Genomic DNA, 25,672 nt, shown 5'->3' with positions numbered 1-25,672 from the left:
AACAGGCTCCAAGCTCTCATCACTGAGCCTTAGGGCAGGTCTCGAACTCACAAACCGGGAGATCATGAGTGGAAGTCGGACACTTAACCGAGTCACCCAGACACCCCATAAAACATGCAAATTTAAATTTTGATGAATTTTAATAGTTTTACCTTACAGTAGGTCAGAGGTCCATCTTGAGTTAAATTTTGTTAAGTCATTGTTTTGCTTGTGAATATCTGGTTGACCCAGCATCATTTGTTGAGAAGACAATTCTTTGCCCCATTGAATTTCCTTGGCACTGTTATCAAAAATCAGTTGACTGTGAGGCACCTGGGTGGCTTAGCCGGTTATGCATCCAACTTTGGCTCAGGCCATGATCTCATGGTCTGTGAATTTGAGCCCTGCGTCAGGCTCTGTGCTGACAGCTCAGAGCCTGGAGCCTGCTTCAGATTCTGTATCTCCCTCTCTCTCTGCCCCTCCCCTGCTCTCTCTCTCTCTCAAAAATAAATAAACCCTAAAAAAAATCAATTGACTGTAAATGTGAGGGTTTACTTCTGAACTCTTTATTCCCTTCCACTGATCTTTATGTATATCATTATGCAGTACCACACTGTTAATTATTGTCCTCCAACTTTGTTGTTTTTTCAAAGTTTTTAGGCTATTTTGGATTGTCTTTCCACATGAATTTTAGCATGATCTGATCAATTTCTGGGGGAAAATACAGCTAGGATTTTGATAGGAGTTGGGTTGAATCTGTAAATCAATTTGGTGGTATTGCCATGTTAACAATATTGAGTCTTCTGATCTATGAGTGAAGGGTATCTTACCATTTCTATAGGTCTTCTTTAATTCTTTCAACAACATTTTGTAGTTTTCATTGTAAAAGTTTTACACTCCTTTTATTAAATTTATACCTAAGTGTTTTATTCTCTTTGATGCTTTGATGCTTTGTAAATGAAATTCTTTGCTTTTTTTAAAAAAGTTTATTTATTTTTGAAAGAGAGAGAGAGAGAGAGAGAGAGAGAGAGCAGGGGAAGGGCAGAGAGAGGAAGAGAGAGGATCCCAAGCAGGATCCACACTCTCAGTGCAGAGCCCAATGCAGGGCTCAAACTCATGAACATATTTTTTTTGCTCTGCTCTGCTCTGCTCATGAATCATGAGATCATGACCTAAACTGAAATCAAGAGACAGATGCCCAACCAAGTGAGCCACCCAGGCACCCCATGAAATTGTTTTCTTGATTTTGGGGGGGAGATTGTTCTTAGCTAGTGAATAGAAATAAAAGTGATTTTTATATATTGATCTTCTACCCTGCAATCTTGCTGAGCTTCTTTATTAGTCATAATAGTTTTTCAGTGGATTCCTTGGGATTTTTTTATATACAAGATCATGTCATCAACAAATAGATACTTTTCCTTCTTCCTTTCCAATCTGGATGCTTTTTATATCAATTTCTTGCCTAAATAACCTGGGTAGAACCTTTAGGACAATGTTTTTATTTGTTTGTTTTAAAGTTTATTTATTTTGAGAGTGACAAGAGAGAGTGCTCAGGGGAGGGGCAGAAAGAGAGGTAGAGACAGAATCTCAAGCAGTCTCTGAGCTGTAGCATGGAGCCCGACGCAGGGCTGGATCTCACAAACTGTGAGATCATGACCTGAGCTGAAATCAAGAGTAGGACACTTAACTGACTGAGCCACTCGGGTGCCCCCTCTTTAGTACAATGTCGAATAAAAATGGCAAGAGCACTTTTCTCTTGTTCTTGATCTTAAGGGGAAAGCATTTAGTCTTTCACTGTTAAGTATGTTAGCTGTGGGTTTCTTGTAGATGCCTTTATCAGGCTAAGAAAGTTCTCTTCTGTTCCAGTTTTGTTGACTTTTTATCATTGATGGATACTGATTTTGTCAGTGCTTTTTTTTCCCATCTATTAAAACAGTCACATGGTTTTTGTGTTTTATTCTGTTGATACGGTATATTACATTAATTGATTTTAGGATATAAAACCAACTTTGTATTACTGGGATAATTCCCATCTGATGATTGTGTATAGTCTGTTTTCTTCAATTTTTATTTATTTTTTGTTTTTGTTTTCTTCAATTTTTTAAAAAAAATTAATATTTATTCATTTTTGAGAGACAGAGAGTGAGCAGGGAGGGGCAGAGAGAGAGGGAGACACAATCTGAAGCAGACTCCAGGCTCTGAGCTGTCAGCACAGAGCCCGATGCAGGGCTCAAACCCATGGACCGTGAGATCATGACCTGAGCTGAAGTTGGATGCTTAACTGACTGAGCCATCCAGGCGCCCCTGTTTTCTTCAACCTTAAAAAATTTTAGTAAAATACACATAACATAAAATTTACTATCTTAAACATTTTAAAGTATACAGTTCAGTGGAATTAAATATACTCATAATGTTGTGCAACCACCACCAGCATACATTTCCATAACTCCACTCATCTTGCAAAACTGAAAGTCTATATCCATTAAACAATAGCTCCCCATTTCTTCTTTCCCCTGTTCCCTGGCAACTGGCTTTCTACCTTTTGTCTCTATGATTTTCACTATTTTAGGAATCTCATATAAGTGAAATTAATATTTATCTTTTTGTGACTGGTTTATTTCACTTAGCATCTTATCCTCAAGGTTTATCTATGTTGTAGCATGTTACAGAATTTCCTTCCTTTTTAAAGCCAAGTATTCCATTGTATGTATATACCACATTTTACTTCTCCATTCTTCCATTGATGAACACTAGAATTTCTTCCATGTTTTAGCTATTGTGAATAATGCCATTGTAAACATGGGTGTGCGAATATCTCTTTGAGACTCTACTTTCAATTCTTTGGGGTATATATCCAGAAGAGGAATTGCTGGATCATATGATAATTCTATTTTTAACTTTTTGAAGAACTACCATACTGTTTTCCATAGCATCTGGACCATTGTACATTCCCACCAATAGTGCAGAAAGGTTTCAGTTTCTCTACATCCTCACCAACACTTGTTTTCTGTTTATTTGTTTGTTTTTGAGAATAGCCATCCTACTGGGTATAGCATGGTATACCATAATAGTTTTGATTTGCATTTCCCTAATTACTAGCAATGTTGAACATCTTTTCATGTGCTTGTTGGCCATTTGTGTATCTTCTTTGGAGAAATGTCTAGTATTTGTCCATTTTTGAATTGGTTTTGTTTTTTGTTTTTGTTTTATTGAGTTTCAGGAATTCTCTCTATATTCTGGATATTAATCCATTATCAGATACATCATTTGCAAATATATTCTGTGTGTTGTCTTGTTACTCTGTTGAATATGCCATCTCACTGTCTGCCCTCTATTGTTTCCGGTGAGAAGTCAGCTGTTATTCTTATCTGGGTTCTGTATATGAGGAGTTGTTTTTTCTTTGCTAATTTCAAGATTTTCTTTCTTTCTCTTTCGACATTTTACTATGCTGTGTCTAAATGTGGATCTCTTTGTGTTTATTCTACTTAGAGTTAGTTGAGTTTCTTGGATATGTAGATTAATGTTTTTCATCAAATTTCAGAATTTTCAGCCGTTATTTCTTCAAATAATTTTTTCTGCTCTGCTTTCTCTCTCCTTTCCTTCTGGTAGTCCCATTATGCATATGTTGATATGCTTAATGGTATCCCATATTTCTCTGAAGTTCTGTTCATATTTCTTCATTCTCCTTTATCTGTGTTCTTATATGTATTTATGTATCTATCTTCAGATTTGCTGATTCTTTCTTCTACCAGTTCAGTTTTACTATTGAGTGCCTCTAGTGAATTTTTCTTTCCTGTTCTTATACTTTTCAAGTTTAGAAAATCCATTATGTTCTTTTTTAAAATAATAATTTATATCTCTTTATTATCTTACGAGACATTGTCATCATACCTTCTTTTGCTTTCTTAAGCATGGCTTCCTGGGGCACCTGGGTGGCTCAGCCAGTTAAACGTCCAACTAAAGCTCAGGTCATGATCTCACTGTTTGTGGGTTTGAGCCCTGTGTCAGGCTCTGACAGCTCAGAGTCTGGAGCCTGCTTCAGATTCTGTGTCTCTCTCTCTCTCTCTCTCTGCCCCTCCTCTGCTCATGGTCTGTTTCTCTCTGTCTCTCAAAAATGAATAAACGTTAATATATATATGTGTATATATATATGTATATATATATATATATACATATACATACATATACATACATATATATACATATACATGTACATATATATACATATACATACATATATATATATATATATTTTTTTTTTTTAAAGCATGGTTTCCTTTAGTTCTTTGAATACACTTACAATAGCTGCTGTGAAGTCTTTGTCTGCTAAGTTGGATATCTGGGCCCTCTCACAGGGAGTTTCTATTGACTGTTTTTTTCCTCTTGTGTATGGGTCACAGCACACTTTCCTGTTTCATTGCATGTCTCATAATTTTTTTTGTTGTTGTTGTTTAAAACTGGATATCTTATTTTAAGTGAGCTCTAGCCCCAGGGTGGGGCTTGAACTCATGACCCTGAAATCAAGAGTCACATGCTCTACCAACTGATCCAGCCAAGTGTCCTGAAAAATGGACATTTTAGATACTATATTGTAGCAACTCTGGATACTGATCCCTTCAACTTTGTTGTTTATTTTCGAGCTAATGAGCTTACCATTGTAGTTTGTTTTTTTATTTCTTCAGTGACTTAGCTAGATTGTTTTAATGAAGTCTATTTCCCTGCAATGCGGAAACTCTTCTGTTTCTCTTCAGAAAGTACACCCTTGGTCATATATGCGCATAGTGGTCCTGGGATGACAGTGATTTTAACACAGCTCTCTTTGACTCATCTCTCTGTTGTCTGTCTCTGTTGGTATGATCCCTAGCTGTTAGGCTCCATTAGTTGTTAGCTAATCACTGCATTGTTTTCAATATGCCCCAAGGCATAAATTGCTCCACAGTCTGATCCAATTAAATTTAAGGCCCTCTGCAGAGGTAGTTTTTGAGGCCAGTCTTTGAGACTTCTTCAGACCCCAAAAGAGCTCTTTTTAGCTGTCTTTCTCCCTGTTTCTCTCTGGTAAGCTAGTTGGCTTATGGTCTAACTTTTGCTGCTCTCAGAGCTATTGGCTCCCTCTTCATTGCTTTGCACCAAATTCTCCATTGTTTTCCAGAACTCCCTTTGGCTTGAACTTCCCGATACTCTATTCCAAACAAAGCCAGTTCACTTATGGAGAGCTTCAAGCTCTCTGTTCTTATCACCTACATCTTCCCCTGGGCAAAACCTGGGAGACTAGGTTCTTGAACTAGGGGCAGGGACAGTAACCCACTTCTCTTGGAGCGATACCCTTGCTTTACAAGCAGAGTAGGGGTGGTGGCCTCTGGTCTTCTTGACTCTTATCTCCCTTTGTAGAACAACAACTTTAAATGGATGGTTTAATAAAGATTGGTTTTTGAAAATTATGGTTGTTTTGTTCAGGAGTGGGTCTATGGAGCTCCTCACACCATCATTCTGGAAATTGTCCCCTAACAGGATCTTAAGAGCAGTAAACATTTTCTTGACTGCCAACATCTTTCTGAACTTCTGTTTACGATTTAAGTTCTGATGGAAAATAAGTAGAATATTAGAAGACTAAATTGGAGGTGAATTTGGAGATAAAGATATTGATAGATCACCCCTGGGGGGAGGGGTAAGAAAACTTTATAGAGAGGCTCTGAGAACCATCACCCCTGTGCATTCTAAGCACAGAATACCAGCAGATACTGATCAAAATAAACCACTAAACCCAGTATCAGGAAACAAAGATTCTAATTCTTAGCTCTCTTCTGGCTTTTCTGGGTGATCCTGAATAAGCCAGTCAACTTCTCCCGAGCTCCAGTTTCCAGGAATAGTATATTTTGTTAAAGGATTTGTCTTACTGCTCATCCCCCAAATAGGTTATGTGGTTGATATTGTGCTTATGAAGAAGTGACTTTCACTAAATCTTTCCCATTCCTTTTCCCTTTTGCTATCTCCTGTGATTGACATCACGCATCTGGGAAGTATCTGTCTGGGCTTTGAGAATTATCACTGCTTTGGATCTGTGAACTCTCCACTGAGCTTTGGCCTATAAGCACCATGTTCTAAACGCCTTGAACTTGTTGTATGAGGAAACAAAGTCACAAAGGCTTGTCCCTTCCCTCACTGAATGTTTTGATTTATGAAAGAAAAGGGAATGGGACACTTGGAATTTCCAGCTCTTACTGCCTGGTTATAATCTACCATTCCAAGCCAGAATTATATCTCATCCTCCACAGGTACTATTGTTTCTGCTTATTTATTTATTTATTTATTATTAAAAAAAAATTTTTTTTTTAATTTTTTTTTTTAACATTTATTTATTTTTGAGACAGAGACAGAGCATGAACAGGGGAGGGTCAGAGAGAGAGGGAGACACAGAATCTGAAACAGGCTCCAGGCTCTGAGCAGTCAGCACAGAGCCCGACGCGGGGCTCGAACTCACATACCGCGAGATTGTGACCTGAGCCGAAGTCGGACGCTTAACCGACTGAGCCACCCAGGCGCCCCATATTATTTAAAAAATTTTTAATGTTTAATTAATTAATTAATTTTTAATGTTTATTTATTTTTGAGAGAGAGAGAGAGAGAGGCACAGAGTGTGAGCAGGGGAGGGGCAGAGAGAGAGGGAGACACAGAATTCCAAGCAGGCACCAGGCTCTGAGCTGTCAGCACAGAGCTCTAACTGGGGCTTGAACCCACAGACTGTGAGATCATGACCTAAGCCGAAGTCAGATGCTTAACTGACTGAGCCGCACAGGCACCCCTATTTTACATTTTTTAATATTTATTTATTTTTGAGAGAGAGCACAGGTGGGGAGGGCAAAGAGAGAGGGGGACAGAGGATCCCAAGGGGGCACTGTGCTGACAACAGAGAGCCTGATGCAGGTCTCAAACCTGCAAACCATGAGATCACGACCGGAGCTAAAGTCGGATGCTTAACCGACTGAGCCATCCAGGCGCCCCTTGTTTCTGGTTACTTAAAATGAAGTTGATTCCTAGACAATTTGTCTCACAATTATGCCCAACTATCTTTGGAACTAAGTTTGCCTCCAGTGGAATCTTTCCAAAAGCCTGTGGCCCTGACTTAATTTTTACTGACTTCTTAATAAGCACAGCCACAAACTATTTGAATACTTTGGAAATCAAGATTAATAAGTCCCATCAGTCATTAAGACGGTTAAAATCTGTTTCCCTCCAGAGATTAGGTTTAACAAGTTTACCCACAGGACAAGGACTCTGGCCAAAAAACCCAATTGCTCTGAATTGAGAGCGACTGACCGAACCAAGATCAGCCTAGTTGTCTTTATCCTCCCCGGTAGGCAGAGGATTTACAGTACAATGAAGTTGTTTAAAACTTTGAGGGCCAATAGACAATTACTGCTTAATGGTTTTGAAAAGAGATATCATGACAGTTACACAAGATTATGAATGTAATTAATGCCACCAAACTGTACATTTAAAAATGGTCAAAATGCTAAACTTCATGCTATGTATATTTTACCACCAAAAAAAACCAAAAAAACAAAAAAGCCACCTGGGGCCCCAGTGTTGCTGGTTCTCTGTCCTGAATGTTCTTCCAATTGCTTAATAATAGCATTGAATCTGAGGCTTTGCCAGCACCTGAGTTTCCCAAAGAGCTCCAAAGGTTGCTTAAGTATTACTGCCATCAGCATGGCAAAGAGAAAAAAAATTAACTTCCCATATTTTGTGCCTTTTTCTCCAGAGATTTGGAAATAATATGAAGCTACTTAGAATCCAGGGATGGAGAAGGGCTTAAGATGGGTGTATGTACATTTGGCATTAGCCTGAGTTGGCATCCACTTCCTTGTGCCCTCATTAAGTGGTACCTGAAATAACTAGCAGGATCATTAAGTGGCTTACCCTAATCCTTCTAAATTGTTAGACTTAATCTAGAATTATGACGATACAACTCCAATTAACTGTCAATAGTTTTTGAACATCCTTTTCTATTGACTATGTCTTTTTCCTGTTTATCTGTTAGCCTGCCACAGCCTTGTGACCCAAGGCTTGGAATGGATCAGGCCTCCTACTCACTCCCTCCTGCGCACACCACATCTCCATGGTAACAGCTTGTCGGGCCCTGCTTGGTGCAGGTTCTGAAGACCTCTCATCTGCAATCTCAGTCCTGCACAGATTCAGTCTTAATAAGCCAGGCTTCTAAGTAGGAGCTTGTGTTAGGAGCACCATCTCTCCAACTGGTAGGGTCTGAAATTGTCCTTAAGCCTCCTTTGGGGTACACCTGAGGAGTCCCCAGTGCCACTGAGTTGCCCTGACCTTCCACCACTGCTACTCAAGCCAGTGGCAGGGTTTCTGCTTCAACCTGAACTCATCGCCTCCTTCCAGCAAGTTCTCCTCCTGTCATCTTCCTCCATTCATGAAGCTGAGAGACATTCAGAGCATTTCAGGCCCTACCTGTGACTGATTCCCAATGTCAGTTGGTACTATTCCTTTGTATCTTTCCAACTCATCTTTCTCTGCATTCCTCTTACCTTTACAATGGTTCAGGCCCACGTTGTTTCCTTCTTCAATTACTGCAAGACCCTCCAACCCAGTCCTCCTACTTCCATGTTTGCTTTCCTTGCATCCAATTCCCACATTCCAACCAATGAGAAAACTTCTTAAAAAAGCAGACCTGACACGTCCTTCCCCCACAGAGAGTCAGCATTTCCCATTGCCCTCAGGGTGGATTTCAGACTTACTTGTATGACACACAGGATTACACCATTATAATGTGGCTCCTGCTCACCTCTCCAGGATCATCTCTTGCCCCCTCCCCTGCATTATTCTTACCTCAGCCACACCAAAACACTTTACTCCTCCAATGACCCACTGTTCTCTCTTGCCTTTGTGATTTCACTGCTGTCTCCCCCACCTGGGGTGTCCTTCCTCCTTCCTTCTGTATAAGCCTTTCGTACATTGTTGGGAAAGTTTTCCCAGCTTTCAAATCTTAAGTGCCTGTTCTAAGTTCTCCTAGAGCTCGTGTGTTTATTCCCCTTCTGCCATTCTGCTGAACTGTCAACTCCACAAGGGTAGAGTGTGCCAACCTCTAGCTCAGTGCCTACAATATTCATTCAAATGTCTGTTGTGTAAGTGAAAGAACGAAGAATAAGCCTTTGGAATAAAAATATCACCACGTGCTGATTATAAGTACATCCTTTTCCAGAGTCTTCTGTTGTTGGGCACCATTCATCCACCAGATTGGACCAGATAGGAATTTGCTACACCACCAGGACATTGCAATTTGGACTGCTGGCCACTGTCCTTAGGGACACTTCTACAAATGGGTCAGTTGCCCCAGCTCAGCTCTGGCTAGTCCTGGTTGCCTCCTTTTTGTTGGTCACTAGGGAGCTCCCTGCTGGCCTCGTGGCTGAACCCATGTGGCTTCTGTCAGCAGCTGGAGAGCCGTTCCTAAGAGCTGAGGTAGTGAGTCAACCCTCCTTTCATTGCCCAGGGAAGATTCCTTTTTCCCTGGTTATGCAATGTCACCCAGGCTGTGTTTTCCTTAGTGGAATCCAAGATTTGGAATCATGGTAAGAGGAGAAAGAGGCAGATAATCTCAGGAATAGATATGCTCTGTCATGTTTCTCAGGAGAATTTGGTGGGAAGGGAGGGTAGGGGCCAGGATGAGGAAATTGGTAAGGGACCTGTGTTCATAGATAAAGGAGGAGTTGAATGGATATGGATATGGATACTCTTCCCCAGAGAGTTCAATGGGTTATCTGGGAAAGAAGCCAGAAAAAGAGAGACCTCTCACCAGATCTGGGTCCCCACCCATGTGGGTACATAGTATTAAAGAGCATTCAGCCCTCAGCAGTGTTCCATTCACTTATTCCTAAATCAACACATTCTCTCATATTCCAGAAATTAGAAACCAGCCAACTTTTTGCTGTGGACCTGGATAAGATGCAAAAATAATGGATTTTGCCTCAAACTGAGTTCCCTTGCTACCAGGCTTACAGAGATAGGAATAAGGACTTTGGGAGGAGGAGGTAGCAAAGCAAAGGCACAATTTCATTTTCTCCTCTGCAGTAAGAAAGCAAAAGATCCATTAGATGAGAAAATGTATGTGAAAGCACTTAGCACAGTGCTTGGCAAATAGATGGGATTCAATAATATTGACTTTTTTTGTTTTATCTGTGCTCAGTGTAGGGACCCATAAGGCAGTCTAGTGTATAGGAAGAATAACTGGGGAGCCATTTGGAGTAAGGGAGTGTTCTCTACCTGGATGATAGTTAAAATTTTGCTGTTAGATGGGAATGCAAGCTGGTGCAGCCACTCTGGAAAACAGTACGGAGTTTCCTCAAAAAACTAAAAATGGAACTACCCTACGACCCAGCAATTGCACTACTAGGCATTTATCCACGGGATACAGGTGTGCTGTTTCGAAGGGACACATGCACCCCCATGTTTATAGCAGCACTATCAACAATAGCCAAAGTATGGAAACAGCCCAAATGTCCATCGATGGATGAATGGATAAAGAAAATGTGGTATGTATGTGTATATGTGTGTGTGTGTTTATACACACACACACACACACACACACACACACACACACACAATGGAGTATTACTCGGCAATCAAAAAGAATGAAATCTTGCCATTTGCAACCACATGGATAGAACTGGAGGGGATTATGCTAAGTGAAATTAGTCAGAGAAAGACAAAAATCATTGACTTCATTCATATGAGGACTTTAAGACACAGAACAGATGAACACAAGGGAAGGGAAGCAAAAATAACATAAAACCAAGGAGGGGGACAAAACAGAAGAGACTCATAAGTATGGAGAACAAACTGAGGGTTACTGGAGGGGTTGTGGGAGGGGTGATGGGCTAAATGGGTAAGGGGTAATAAGGAATCCACTCCCGAAATCATTGTTGCACTATATGCTAATTTGGATGTAAATTTAAAAAAATAAAAAATAAAACAAGTTAAAAAATTTTGCCATTAGAATTTCTTTCCTTTGACTCTATTAAAAAGCAAATACCAATTGGAGATAAAACACATTGTTGTTAGACATTTCATTTTTACTATTGATGGTTGATTTTATATATAATAAGTATATATGTATGTAAAGTATAATGTATAATGTATTTATGTATAATAAGTATATATGTATACATATATAAGTATATGTACATATTATATACATATTTCTTTTTTACAGCCAGTAGTGGAGATAACATAAATGTCATAGATGCGGAATAAGTACAAATTTTCTATTTCTCAAAGCTAGGCAAAAACCTGGCAGTCTGAACTGTAAAACTATTACTCTTATCGCTTCTGCTGTTTAAATTTTTTTAAAAAAGTTTATTTACTTTTGAGAGAGAGAGAGAGTGAGTGGGGGGTGGGCAGAGAGAGAGGGAGACATAATCTGGAGCAAGCTCCAGGCTCTGCGCTGTCAGCACAGAGCCTGATGTGGGGCTTGAACTCACGAACTGTGAGATCATGTCCTGAGCCGAAGTCAGACACTTAACCAACTGAGCCACCCAGGCGCCCCTATAACTTCTACTATTTAAATAAATAACTTTAGGGGCGTGTAGCTGGCTCAGTCAGTAGAGCATGTGATTCTTGATCTTGGGTCATGAGTTTGAGCCCCACATTGGGCATGGAGCCTACTTCAAAAAGTAAAATAAAATCTTTAAATAAATTTAACATTTATAAGTTTCTTATAGAGAGGAGACAGTAATGTAGAAACCAAGGAACAACCAGGTCATTTGCCTTAATACTGAGGCACTTTCTTAATCGTACATGTGAGGTATGGCAGAAGGTCTTATCTATTGACAACTTAGAAAATGATAGCTGAGGCCAAAGGAAAACAGAAATCACTGCCACTTTTATGCATTTAAAGTGCTTAATAGGCAGCTTCTAATTCTACTTCATGTATTTTAATACTACCCAAACCTAGAACAGCACACATAGTACTTGTAAGTGCTCAATAAATGTTTAAAACCAAACTAAAAACCAAAATAAAGCAAAACCAAACTGGTATTTGTTAACACATGTCAGCTATGTCCCACACTAGGTTCAATAAAACTATCAAGTTCATGCAAGCCCTGAAAACAAAGTGCCCACATTCTGTATTTGTGGGGACTATCCCACATGTACTTTCTTTTTACTCTCAACAGTTTCCTGAGATATGTATTAATACTAGCCTAGAGTTCAAGATTCCTAATTCCAAAATTAGTAGACAAAAGTAAAGGACTAAAAAAACAAAATAAAAACAGAAAAACAAGCAACTTTTTTTTTGGGGGGAGAGATTCCCCTTTATTTTAATAAAGAATAATTAGAACTCAGTAATTAAAAGACAGAAAAATTGACAAAGGATCCAAACAACAAATCCTAAAAGGAGATCTCTGTAACAATCAAAGAAAGGCTCTGCCTAAAATCTCAGTTCAGAGCTGTCTGCTAAATGGCCTGGACCAGACCTCATAGCCAAGGCTGAAGATAAATGGGCCTTTTTCCATGCCCTAATCCCAAATCTAATCTTGCAACTTTAACACCCTCCACCGGGAGTGAAGACATCAGAAAGCCAAGAGCCCTGGAAAGAATAGGTCAGCACTGTCCGGGCTTCATGGATAAACACAGCTGTGGAGGAGGAATGCACAGGGCAGCCTTCCAGAGCCTGTGGACCCCCTGATATTCCTTGCAGAGGGAATCAGCTTTGTCTGGCCTGTGCAGAGCCTCTAGAGTCTAGCTACTCAAAGTATGGTTTGTGAGCATCTTCAAGAAGTTTACAGAAATGCAGAGCCTTTAGCGCCCACTCCAGGCTTCTTGAACCAGAATCTGCATTTTAGTAAGCTTCCCAGGTGATGTTGATGTGCATGCACAGTGGAGCTTGAGAAACACTGCCCTTGGGGACCTGGCTCAGGGTTTCCTCATTGTAGGTGCTCAGTAAATGTCTGCTGATTGAGTGAAAGACTGGACAGGGTATCTCTGGGGTCCCCTTCTAAAGTAAATCATCTGACTTACTGAAAACTCGTCACTCTTCATGCTGAGTAAAGCATTAGCCATTTTACAAAGGGCTTTAAGTAAGATTAATGAATTAATAACAATATTTTGGTATTGATATTTTCTACAGTGAATTTAGAGTTTCTTATTAATAATACCATTTCACTAGGCTTCTTTATATGCCCAGGAGGCACCAACAAGGCACAAATCTTTCTCTATTGCCCTTTCTGGAATTACTGAGAATGGAAAATCAAATGAGTAAAAATGAGAATAACAAATCTGAAAATGCTGGAGAAAAGGGTGCCCACCAGTGCAGGACATTGCTGTTTTACTTGACTTTCAGAGAATGTAGTCCATAAGCTTTCACCTTGTACCACATGGGTCTCTGTATGTGGAGGGGGTGATGGCAAAGAGGGAAAGAAGAGAAAGAAGAGACCAAGGATTAAGGACCCCTGTGCTGTCCTATGAGCAGAATCATCAAATCTGGCCATTAAGGTGCTTCTGAAGCACCTGTTCACCATTATCATTATCATTACCATCACCATCACTTTTAATTCTACTTGCTGTCTGCCAATGTCTTTACTGAGAAGACCGCCTTAGTAGTCACCCAAACCTTAATGTCAAGGTTGGTCATCGACCTTAGGCTGCCAGGAAACCAGTTAAAAGAAGGAGACAAGAGGGATCCATGGGACGGAGAAGCATTCTGAGTTCCGCTAATGAGTGAGGTGACTCACGTCTGACTCAGACCAGCGAAGCCTAGCCTGGGAGATGGGAGGCGGTGCAGGGCAGACCTCAAAGGAGCTCTGCTGAAGTGTTCAAATGGGAGCTGGGCTGCCAGGGACGTGGTGTTATTTAGAGAACTGCCTGTAGCTCTGGCATTGGAAGGAAGAGTGGATCCTGAAAACAGAAGGAGAAAATTGCACCTGAAGCCAGAAACCAAGTTGTGAATCTTCTGTGCTTTGACAAACATGTAAATTCTCTAGTGACACTGACCTGCTCTTTGGGAAATCTCAGAATATGAACTCAATAGGAATTCATTGTCATCAGGTCCCTGGGGAGTAGAGGTAAATCATGTGTCACCCTCTGTTTTTCTAATGCCCTCAATTAGAAAAATAAGCCTCCTTTGACTTTATTATTATTATTATTTTTTTTAATGTTTTCATTCATTTTTGAGAGACAGAGCAACAGACTCTGAAGCAGGCTGCAGCCTCTGGCTGTCAGCACAGAGTCCGACGCGGGGCTTGAACCCGCGAACCATCAGATCATGACCTGAGACAAAGTTGGACGCTTAACCAACTGAGCCACCCAGGTGCCCCCACTTTCTTTAGTATTTTGCTTTTGGAGAACATTGTGATGCAACCTGCGCTCATGGGTAGATTTTTTAAAAATGTGAACATGTGACTAAGGCACCTTCTCTCTTATTAATGTCTAATTGAGGTTCTGAGTTTGAAGATCCTAAGGTCATATATTATTATGAAGGTTGGTAACTGCACTGTCCTATGTGGATTGTACTGAAATGACATGCACACAAGTGACACAGAATCTGTAGGTAGATCCCCTGAAGAGCATGCATTTGTGAGATGGCTGGCTGTAGGTATGACTATGTGGGTGACACAGTTTGTCTCCATGTGCTAAGTAACCCACACAGATATTAACCCTACAACCTCAGCCTCATTAAGATGATGCATACCAACTCAGCTCTCTAAAAATAATTTTGGTTATTTACAGATTTATATGTGATTTGATGACTATGGTCACAAATGCACTTCACCAGAATGGCACCAAGGCAGTGGAAGAGACAGGGGTTCTTTGGCATTTTGCCCACCTGTGAACTTTCAAGGAGATGAAAATTAAATTGCTCCAAAAGCAAAAGTATTTCAACTTTGCCTGCCCCCAGCAGATGGCAACAACAATTGGGACACCATTGCTTTAGCATTGGTCAACTAGTTTTCTGTCATCAGCAGGTTTGCTCTATTTAATTTGGGGGGCTTGGCAACACTATTAACCTCAGTATGTCTAATAATCACAAAAGCAATGAGAACGTTGAATGTGCTATTGAGGAGAGGTTTAGGATTTTGAAGAAAATAAAAGATAGTCACAAATTGAATGTGGTAATAAAAATCACCAGTGTCGCATGTGGGTAAAAGATGGATCATTAGTTAACAGAGGTGATTCAGAAAGACAAAGAGATTAAAAACGTGAAAAAAACCTGGCAGGGTCTATGCAATGAACAGTAATCAGTAAGCAATGAGGAAAGGTAATTCAAGAAATGGAAGTAATCTGGAGTGTGAGATTAGAGAACTGACATCAACTTTAGTGCCTATACAGTTGACTATCGAACAATGCAGGGTTAAGGGTGCAGCCCCACACACACACACTAAAAAAAATCTGTGTATAACTTTGACTTCCCCAAAACGTAACTACTAATAGCCTACTGTTGACTGGAAGCTTTACTGATAACATATGCAGTCAATTAACACATATTTTATATGTTTTACGTATTATATACTGTATTCTTACAAATAAAATAAGCTAAAGAAAGGAAAATGTTATTAAGAAAATCAGAAGGGGAGGGGCGCCTGAGTGGCTCAGTCAGTTAAGCATCCGACTCTTTTTTTTTTTTTTAATTTTTTTATTGTTTATTTTTGAGACAGAGGGAGACAGAGCATGAATGGGGGAGGGTCACAGAGAGGGAGACACAGAATCAGAAGCAGGCTCCAGGCTCCAAGCTGTCAGCACAGAGCTCGACGTGGGGCTTGAACTCACGGACTGTGAGATCATGACCTGAGCCGAGGTCAGATGCTTAACCGACTGAGCCACCCAGACGCCCCAAGCATCCAACTCTTGAGTTTGGTTCAGGTCATGATCTCACAGTTCATGAGTTCAAGCCTTACATTGGACTGCACTGAAGCCTGCTTGGGATTCTCTCTCTCCCTCTCCCTCTGCTCCCCCTCCCCGCCCCCGCTTGTGTGCATGCTCTCTCTCTCTCTCAAAAACAAAAAAAAAGAAAGAAAAAGAAAATCATAAGAGAAAATACATTTACAGTACTATATTATATTTATCAAAAAAATCTGCTTTATGTAAGTGGTTCAAAGCCGTTATTTAAGGGTCAACTATAATCCAAATATTAATTCAGGTAAGGGCTGAAAATATGTACGACATGTTTAAAAAAATTAATTAATTTATTTTGAAGCTCTGTGCTGTCAGCCTGATGCAGGGCTTGATCCTATGAACCAAGAGATCATAACATGAGCCAAAATCGAGCCAGATGCATACCAAACTGAGCCACCTTGGTGCCCCTGTCATAAGCATTTAAAAGCCAGGTGTTGTAAAAGTCCTCATTCTGAAACCTTTGCTGAACACCAGTAATAGTTCCATAGATTCAATATCTGTTAGATCAACACAACATTAAATTCCCTGTGGAAGCTGCTGAAGAGTTCTTTATCATACTTGGTGCAGCCTACCAAGGGCTGCCTTGACCATTTCTCAATGTATATGAACTGGTCTGTTTTGCATAAAGAAGCCCAGTAGAATGGATATCAGCAAGGAGAGGAGAATGCTACCTAGGTTTGAAGCTTTGAAGGACCATGGAACTCCCTTTTGGTGGAAATGTGTCTTTCTAAGCTTAAGTCACTCTTAGCCATTGTTGTCTTACTAATGGTCTTTCACAATTCACCTGTTTGTAAGGTGCAAAAAATGTGTATATATGTGTCTCTGTATTTTTTTCTCAATCATGCTTTTTTATTTTACATGGGGTTGTAGGATTTTCCTTTAGCCTTTAGTTAATTCTTTAATATGATTTCCTATGGCAGCTTGGTATTCCATTTCCTTATTATGTCATTTGATCCACCCTTTGCTGAACTAATAAGAATGCTTATATTTATATAACTTGGCATAAATTATTATGCTTTTCTGAACACTTCACTGGGATAAATTAGCAGAATAAAGTTACTGGCTTATAATGTTATGAACATCTTTAGAGTTTTAATATATTTCCAGATTTGCCTTCAGAAAGGTTTGGCCATCTGATAACTCTTCCAGAAATTTATCAGTGTTCCTCTTTCCATGTACTTTTGTCAGTACTAGATACTATTTTATCTCCACTCATTTTTGAGGGTATTTTAAAATGTTTTATTTATTTGGTTGTTATCAAGACCTCTTTCTATGATTTTAATGCATGTCTTTTGTGAATTTTTCCATCAAAATATTTGCCTTTTAATTATTGACTTGTAATAGGTCTTTGTATATTAAGGAAGCATACCTCTCCCCTCAATTTTTTATTAGTCTTTTAACTTTATTTATAGTGGCCACCTTTGTTTTTCATCTCTAAAGATAATACCAGTCACAATCAATTCACATGGCCAATGAGGAGACCAAATATTAAATTATTTGTGAAAATGCTATAAAACATAAAGGATTTTTATCATATACTTCTAGGGTTGATGCTACCCAGAAATTGAGATTATTTATTGGCCTACAAGTCTAAAATGAATTTGTAGGTAATTAAACTTCTATTCTCGGCTCTGACAGTACCATACAAAACAAGAAATTAATTTAAATCTTTTGTACCATAGTTATTAAGAATGTTATAAAAAATAAACAATGATGTCAGATATAAAAGTGCTCTGAGACTTTTCGATGGTTCTACATAAAACCAAGTTGTTGCATTATTACTCTTTTACTTTCTTTTCAAAAATCTAATTAATCCAGTATAGGTGCATTATAACAGGAAAGGCACTATATTGATCACTACTGTTACTTTAGGCTCATCAGTTATGCCCTGCTCACCTTCCCAGATAGTCCTTTCCTCAAGCCTTTCTTTACTTGAAAACAAAAAGAGATCCATCAGTGAAAAACTCTTCTCCAATAAAAAGAAATGGTTTCTTTCTTTCTTTCTTTCTTTCTTTCTTTCTTTCTTTCCTTCTTTCTAAGCAGGCTCCATGCCCACTGTGGGGCTGGAACTCACAACTCTGAGATCAAGTCACATGCTCCACTAACTGAGCCAGACAGGTGCCCAGAAGTGTTTTTCTTAATTGCATAGTTTTATAATTAACTAAGTAATACTAGTAACAATATTTATTATTGTAATTATTTTTTTATTTTTTATTTTTAGTAACAATATTTAAAGGCATGCGTGGACAAGTCTTGCTCCCAGTGATAAATCCATCCTCCCTCTGGCCCCACCCTACTCCCTATGGCTTCTTTGTATTCTTCCCATGTTTCTTCATATATATGCAAGCAGGTACAAATAAATATTATCACTATAATTCCTCTTTTCATTCACAAAAGTAGCATACTATATACATTGTTCTCTACTTTGCTTTTTTAAACTAAACAACATATCTTCAACAGAAGACCTTCAATAGGAAGATATTTAATGTAAACAAGAGACATGATGACATTGGCATTAAACAAGAAAGTTTTAAAATTCCTGTGTCAGTTCTGTCACCGTAATTATAGAAGCTTAGAGCTGGATACTGTGGTAAAAGCTTTGCTGGGTCAGTCATCAAACCTGTTCCTCTTTTTCTTCAGCACAGGACTGCATTTGAAGCTTCCCTTGCTGTTGGGTGTGACCATATGACTGGATAGAAAAAATGTGAGCAGAGCTTATGTGCACCACTTCTAGGTCCAGCCTATAAGGATCTCTCCGCGCAATCCTCTATGTTCTTTCCCTGTCAGCACGATGTCAACACCTACAGTAACCTCATAAGCCACACGCTGAAGATGGCAGAATTACAAGATGGAAGGGCCTGGTTCCTTGAACAACACTTGGAAGAGAGCCACCCACCATGAGCACCCATTTTGGATGTTTTGTGAGTGAGAAATAAATTTCCTGTCATGTTAATAGTGCAGTAAATATGGGGCACCTGGGTGGCTCAGTTGGTTAAGTGTCCAACTTCAGTTCAGGTCATGATCTCGTGGTCTGTGAGTTCAAGCCCTGCACTGGGATCTGTGCTGATGGCTCAGAGCCTGGATCCTGCTTCACATTCTGTGTCTCCCTCCCTCTCTGCTCCTCCCCCACTCACACTCTGTCTCTCTGTCTCTCAAACATAAATAAAACATTTTTTAAAGACTTAAAACACTGCAGCAAATATTATCTTAATTAGCTTAGATAACAACCTCAAATCTCCTCTAGTCCAATGACTGGCATATGGCAGTTGCTCAATAAATGTGTCTGGATAAATGAGTGAATATTTAAACACCTCTGGAGATAAAGAATTAATTCACTGCCCTATCGGTCCATTTAATACATTTCAATCAGCTGGAATTATTGGAAAATTATTTATATGGCGCTAAAACCCATTACCTTTAATTTGTACTCAAGACTGCCCTTCCCAGTCATTCAAAATTAAGTCTGAACTCTTTTCAAGGCAGCCCTTCAATTATTTTATACTTCCTCTCATTCCCTCCATGACAAACCTCTGGTCTCCAAGCTAAATAGCCTAATGTTTTTAATTGTTCTTATTATGTTATAGTTACTAAAACTCTTATCACCATCTTTACCCCCTTCTGGGCACTTTTGGGTTTGTCATTGTTTCCCATCCAATGGGTACTCAGAACAGAATGTCATACTCTTGGCAGACACTGACCAGCCCTGGAGGGTACCAGTTGCCATTCCTAGTCAGGTCTCCATACTTCAATTAAAACAGCTTAATATTTTAACAGTCTTAGAGGTGGTCGTATCACCTGTTGACTCATTTTGAGCTTGGTCAACCTTTCTACTTCTCTCTCCTCTGCACCCCACATACACCATAATTTATTTATTTATTATTATTATTATTATTATTTTTAGTGTTTATTTATTATTGACAGAGAGAGAGAGACAGAGCATGAGCGGGAGAGGAGCAGAGAGAGAGGGAGACACAGAATCCGAAACAGGCTCCAGGCTCTGAACTGTCAGCCCAGAGCCTGATGCGGGGCTCGAACTCACGGACCGCGAGATCATGACCTGAGCCAAAGTCGGACGCTCAACCGACTGAGCCACCCAGGTGCCCCTACACCATAATTTATTATATGACCTTGGACAAATCATTTCACTTCTTCTCTAGGACTAATTTCTCATGAGAAAAGTGAGGTGGTTGGAGCAGGTGATTTCTGAGTTACTTATCCCCCTGCCCATCTTAATATTCTTTGGGTCTAAAATAGGAAGTTCTGAGAGCTCACATAGTATGTACCTTTTTTTAAAATTGTTTTTAATGTTTATTTATTTTTGGGAGAGACAGAGATAGAGTGATAGTGGGGGAGGGGCAGAGAGAGAGGGAGATAGAGACTCCAAAGCAGGCTCCAGTCTCTGAGCTGTCAGCACAGAGCCCAACGCAGGGCTCGAACTCATGCACTGTGAGATCATGACCTGAGCTGAAGTTGGATGCTTAACCAACTGAGCCACCTGGGCGCCCCTGTATGTACCTTTTTATGTAGAATCCTTCACCTATAGCAGTATGAAAGTATAAATTTGCCTGGAAACATTAAACTCATCAAACAACATGAAACCGTACAGGTAATTTTTCTCAGCTTCCATTCACAGATATATGGACAACATGTGGGAAGTTGTATCTATACAACTAAGGCCAACGACCTATGCCAAACTATAGTAGTCAAGGAGGGGAAAAAAAAACACACAGGCAAAAAAAAAAAAAAAAAAAAAGAAGAAGAAAATAAAACAAGCAGTGAGAGCATGAGGGGAATCAGGGTGTGGTTTTCTCTGAAGGAATACTCCATCCATCACTTTGTTAACCCAAGGGACAATGACCATGAAAAAGAGGATACACATTTCACTCAGCAGAAAACCTGGTTTGATATTTTGTCAATTTCCTCATCTCATTTCACACATCATCCAAACATGCCAAAACCCAAAACAAAACAAAACAAAAAACCACTCAACCACTCAATGGGCAAATAAATGTATGTGCTGTGGGCGGAAATCAAACCATGTCTCCATAACCCTTGCCCTTGGTTAGTTTCTTATAAAGCGGACATCTTCCATGATTTTAGCTGATTAATTCCTCCTGGTATTTCTGCATGACTGTCCTCCATCCATGCCACAGAGGCTGGATCCACTTTCCAGGCTAGACTGAGATTCTACGCATTATTATTTGACCTCTTTTGAAAAACTCATTGCCAGCTTTATAACCCGATCTGGGCACACCCCCCATTGGGGCCTGCATTTCCTGTGGATGATGCGTTGGTTTCCTAGGTGACAGTGGGAAGGAATAGACCTGTTAGCTGGTGGCTTCTGACTCACTCTCTGCAATGGACGTCACAGGATCGTGGCTGAACAAGTGGATGCTGAGAAAAACATGTGCTCCAGGGAGCAGCGGGGCACTAATGGTTAAAACCATCCCATTGTACCAGCTCTCTCTCCCACTAAGCAAGCCAACAGACTGACATGATATCAGATCCGAAAAAAAAAAAGCAACAGATTTGGAACCTCTCTGAACTCCCAGTCGTATAGAAGTGCACAGTGGAGTCCTAGTTACAGCACCAATATTTTGTTCCTTTCCTTGTTTAGAATTTCCTTTTTTTTCTGGAGTGTGAAAGTACCAGGATTCTCTAATGAAATGTCAGATGGAGGCTGAAGAGCAGGAAGTAGAGACAAACCAAAAACTCACCAAAAGCCTGTTTACTAAGATGTCAGCTCTTTTTTTTTTTTAATTTATTTTTGAGAGAGAGAGAGAGAGAGAGAAGTGGGGGGGGAGAGACGGAGCGTGAACGGGGGAGGGGCAGAAAGAGAGGGAGACACAGAATCCGAAGCAGGTTCCAGGCTCTGAGCTGTCAGCACAGAGCTCGACTCAGGGCTCATACTCATGAGTCACAAGATCATGACCGAAGCCAAAGTCGGACACCTGACTGAGCCACCCAGGCACTCCAAAGGTGACAGCTTCTTTTGATCTTTCACACTTGCTCCCTGAGAGGAGAAGGTTAACTCACAGTGGGCTAACCAATTATCAGAGTCCAGGATGAAAAATACATTCTGTTGTGAAATTAATCTTCAGAAAAGCTGGATTTCATGAAGTCTAGACACACACACACACACACACACACACACACACACACACACACAGTGAGGGGGGTGGAGAGAGAGAGATTAACTTTCTAGCTACCTCTTTTTCTATCAGCTGAACCCAGCAACGTATAAGTCAGGGAAGACTGCCTGGAATAAAACACACGGAAGAGTTCCTTTGTCCTATAAATCTGAACTACTAAAGACTGAATGGATTCTTTAGATTCTTGAATTCCTTAAATGACCAACAAACCTAAAGGTTCTCTACTGGAGATAATGCATCTTGTTTTCCACGGAGCCTTAAGGGATGCTTTAAATAGCATCAGCAAGCATCCGAATGAATTAGACAGCAAATGTAGGTTAGCTTTATTTAGACAGATAAAGACAAGCAGAGAAAGTTGTCTGGTTCAAGGGCAGTGCAGCCTGACACGACAGCATTTCTCAGAGGAGGGGAAATTGCTTTGGGAGAGTCAGAGGTATTTTGGGCAAAGAGCAAAGTTCCTTGGATCACCAGGGGAAGCAATGCTAAGTTCTTCAGTACAGAGGAGCAGGAATTAAGAGTGGCCTGCCACTCATTGAAGGAAAGATCTATAGATTTAAAATGTAAAACAGAACTCAGCATCCCTAAGTTCACATATGCATCCTCTTTTCTCTCTCGCATTCCTTGGGAGCACCATCAGAAAGGACACACTTCCCAGAACATGAGCTAAGGCAGGGAGTTTATCAGACTCCTCTGGAATGGGACTCGGCATCCCCAGCAAGTTCTGCTTCAGGAAGTATGTCCAGATGGAGGGCCCCTGGAGATGGGGGAGCCCAGAAAGCAGGGACACTGGCAAATACGAGGGCATCCACTCATCAGACAAAACTGTAGGTGCCTGGAAAAAAGGTGCAGTGCATGAATTTGGTTTACTTTTTTCTCCTTTTTCCCCCCATCCCTTGAATTATTTTCTGAAAACAAACTCCTTATAAAAAGCAGTGGGTCTAGAAAAATGTGTACAACTTTCTGGTTTCATTTGTTTTTACTGTGATATTTACGGTTTCTTGTCTTTCTAACTTTTTGCTAACTTTCCTCCTCAGCGGGCCAAAGTCAAGTGATATTTGATGTCAGCTTGTAGCCCTATCAGTAATTTGTTTTAAAAATAAAAAACAATTTCAATCCATTATGATGTTCCAAATGTAGCACTGAATTTAGACTTGTAAAAATATCTTCAGAAAAATCTAAAAATTTAGATTTGCATAGATTTCCATTTCCTCCAAATCTAATTTTTATATGTTTCCTTTTTTAAGGGTCTCGTAACTTCTGAAACTTATACATCTTTAAATGTCGCCAAGGCAGGTATAGCAGAGGGAAATACTATGTTATGACCCTGTCATGAAGCAGAATTTAAGCTTCATTGTGAATTAGGCATGTATTCCACTTTCTTTGTACTTACCATTCAATAATTCACTGCCTTCCTCCCTCCCTCGCTTCCTCCCCTCCTTCGTTCCTTCCACAGTTATTTACTGAGAGCCTACCCTACACAAACAGTGAGCATCAGACTTACTTGCTCCCCTTCTCCATTACCGGGGGATTCTCTCCCTAATCGTTGCCTCTCCCCTCTGTCTACCCCAAGCCCATTCACTACTTACCTGGTAAACTAGCATATGGACTAATAATGTGTTCAATTGGGAACTACCGTTTTACACTTTTACCAAAGCACACAAAACTTCTCTAATTCACTGCCCCAAACTCATTATACTTTTAGCCATTTGTAAAACTGGCAAATCAGTTAATCATTTGAATTCTAAGAAGGAGGTGGAAAGCCAATTCCTGTGACTGTATTTGTAAAGTAGTAAAGTCAAAAGACTCATATGAGACCTGGTACCATGCATATTCCAGTGTTATACTAACTTTTTTTTTTTTAATGTTCATTTATTTTTGAGAGAGAGACAGAGTGAGCAGGGGAGGAGCAGAGAAAGAGGGAGACACAGAATCGGAAGCAGACGCCAGGCTCTGAGCTGTCAGCATGGAGCCTGACATGGGGCTTGAACTCATGAACTGTGAGATCATGACCCGAGCCAAAGTCGGATGCTTAACCCACTGAGTCACCCAGGTGCCCCCAATGTTATACTTTTAGTAAAACCCCCTCACCTAAAGTCTTCATTTTTGTAGTTACAAGAATGTGATCAAAAGGGAGACTAGTCTTTTATTCCTTTTTGGTAAAGACACTAACATTTCCATGTGAAGTGAAATGAAAAAACTTAACATCCCTGAGGGGCGCCTGGCTAGCTCATTTGAGAGGAAGTGACTCTTTTGTTTTTTAACCTGTTTTTTTCTTTTCTTTTCTTTTCTTTTCTGAATATAATTTATTGTCAAATTGGCTTACATACAACACCCAATAAGAGAAAATGACTCTTGATCTCAGGGTCCTGAGTTTGAGCCCCATGTTGGGGGTAGAGATTACTTAAAAAGAAAAGAAGGAAAGAAAGAAGAAAAAGAAAGAAAGAAAGAAAGAAAGAAAAGAAAGAAAGAAAGAAAGAAAGACAACAAAACTTAACATCCTTGGGATCTATATTTCTTGCTCTGACATCTGTAATCACCTCACTATTATTAGAGTATCTTTATTAAAATTTCCCAATTTGTGCTAATAACGAGACTTTTAAAGTGTTCTTCAATAAGTCAATCTCAGAACTCACTTTTAATATTTTTTAAGTGCTGGAGGGAAAAAAAAAACCTTGAATATGGAGGTAGAAGACAAAGTTATAATTGCTAATCCAAATAAATAAAATACGATGTACGTAACTTTAAAAAAATCGTAACAATCTTTTGTTTGTGTTTTCCGGCCGTTCTCCACGTTTGCTACACTACTATTTCAGTAATCTTAATAATTCTCTGAAGAAGACAATGTTTTCATAGTGTTCGACTAGATAGACCGAGAGTCACACATTTTATTTTTGTTTTGTGACATTTGTGGCTCTTCAGCGTGACACTGGCATTCTTCCTCCTCTGATGCAACTTCCTTCTCTGTTTCACTCTGTTTTGGTCGAGGTTGTTTCAACCTCCCCCCTTCTCTGTGCAGTCTTTCAGCTGGACCAGGAGAGCCCGAGCTGTCGCTTTGTTTTCTGAACATCCACTTCTGTTTCCTGTGGCAACACCTGCAGATAAATACGTAGCTGGCTACCCAAACGGACACTGCCCGCACCCCCCAGACGCTCTCCTCCGCAGGCCCGCGCAGACCCAGGTATGCGCGCACATGCGTGCTCAGCTCCTCCACCCTCCCCCGGGGAGCTCAGAGGACTCCAGCTGTTTTCCGGCCCTGGCAGCAGAAGCGGCTGCAGAGCCTCTAATGTTCCTTCTCTGGAACCAGCGCTGATCGTGCTGCTGCTGCTGCTGCCAGAGAAGGATTTAAGTCACCTGGACTGAGGAGAAGACCGCTGAACTGTGTCAAGACGGTGGAGCCAGATCCTTCAGGCTATTTGAAGCCATCAGAGGGGAAGGAACCAGACTTGGGGTTCCTCCACCCGAAGCGTGTTGCCCGCATTGTTGACAACCACGTACTGATATTTCAAGACTCAGCTCAAGCATAATAATCTCTTTCTGAAGCTTTTCCTGATAGGCTGCCTGGCCCTTCTATACCTGTAACATCGTTATTTCATTTAGGTGCTTATCTCCCCTCCCCCGCCCCCCAACCCCACGTTAGA

At 40.2% G+C, this 25,672-nt stretch overlaps 1 long non-coding RNA gene across 1 annotated transcript in view; it reads left to right on the top strand.

The window, feature by feature from the left end:
• LOC122211622 overlaps positions 1-25,672 on the top strand; it is a 32,858-nt gene that overhangs the window by 6,655 nt on the left and 531 nt on the right. Inside the window, exons 3-5 of the long non-coding RNA XR_006198752.1 lie at positions 18,523-18,586; positions 18,670-18,803; positions 25,051-25,212. This is a non-coding gene — a long non-coding RNA (uncharacterized LOC122211622). The remainder of the gene's footprint in view (positions 1-18,522; positions 18,587-18,669; positions 18,804-25,050; positions 25,213-25,672) is intronic.

The sequence above is a fragment of the Panthera leo genome, chromosome A2, assembly GCF_018350215.1.
Source record: "Panthera leo isolate Ple1 chromosome A2, P.leo_Ple1_pat1.1, whole genome shotgun sequence".
NCBI classification, from domain to species: Eukaryota; Metazoa; Chordata; class Mammalia; order Carnivora; family Felidae; genus Panthera; species Panthera leo.
The sequence above is the reverse complement of the archived record's forward strand: the minus strand, read 5'-3'. Positions and strand labels throughout refer to the sequence as shown.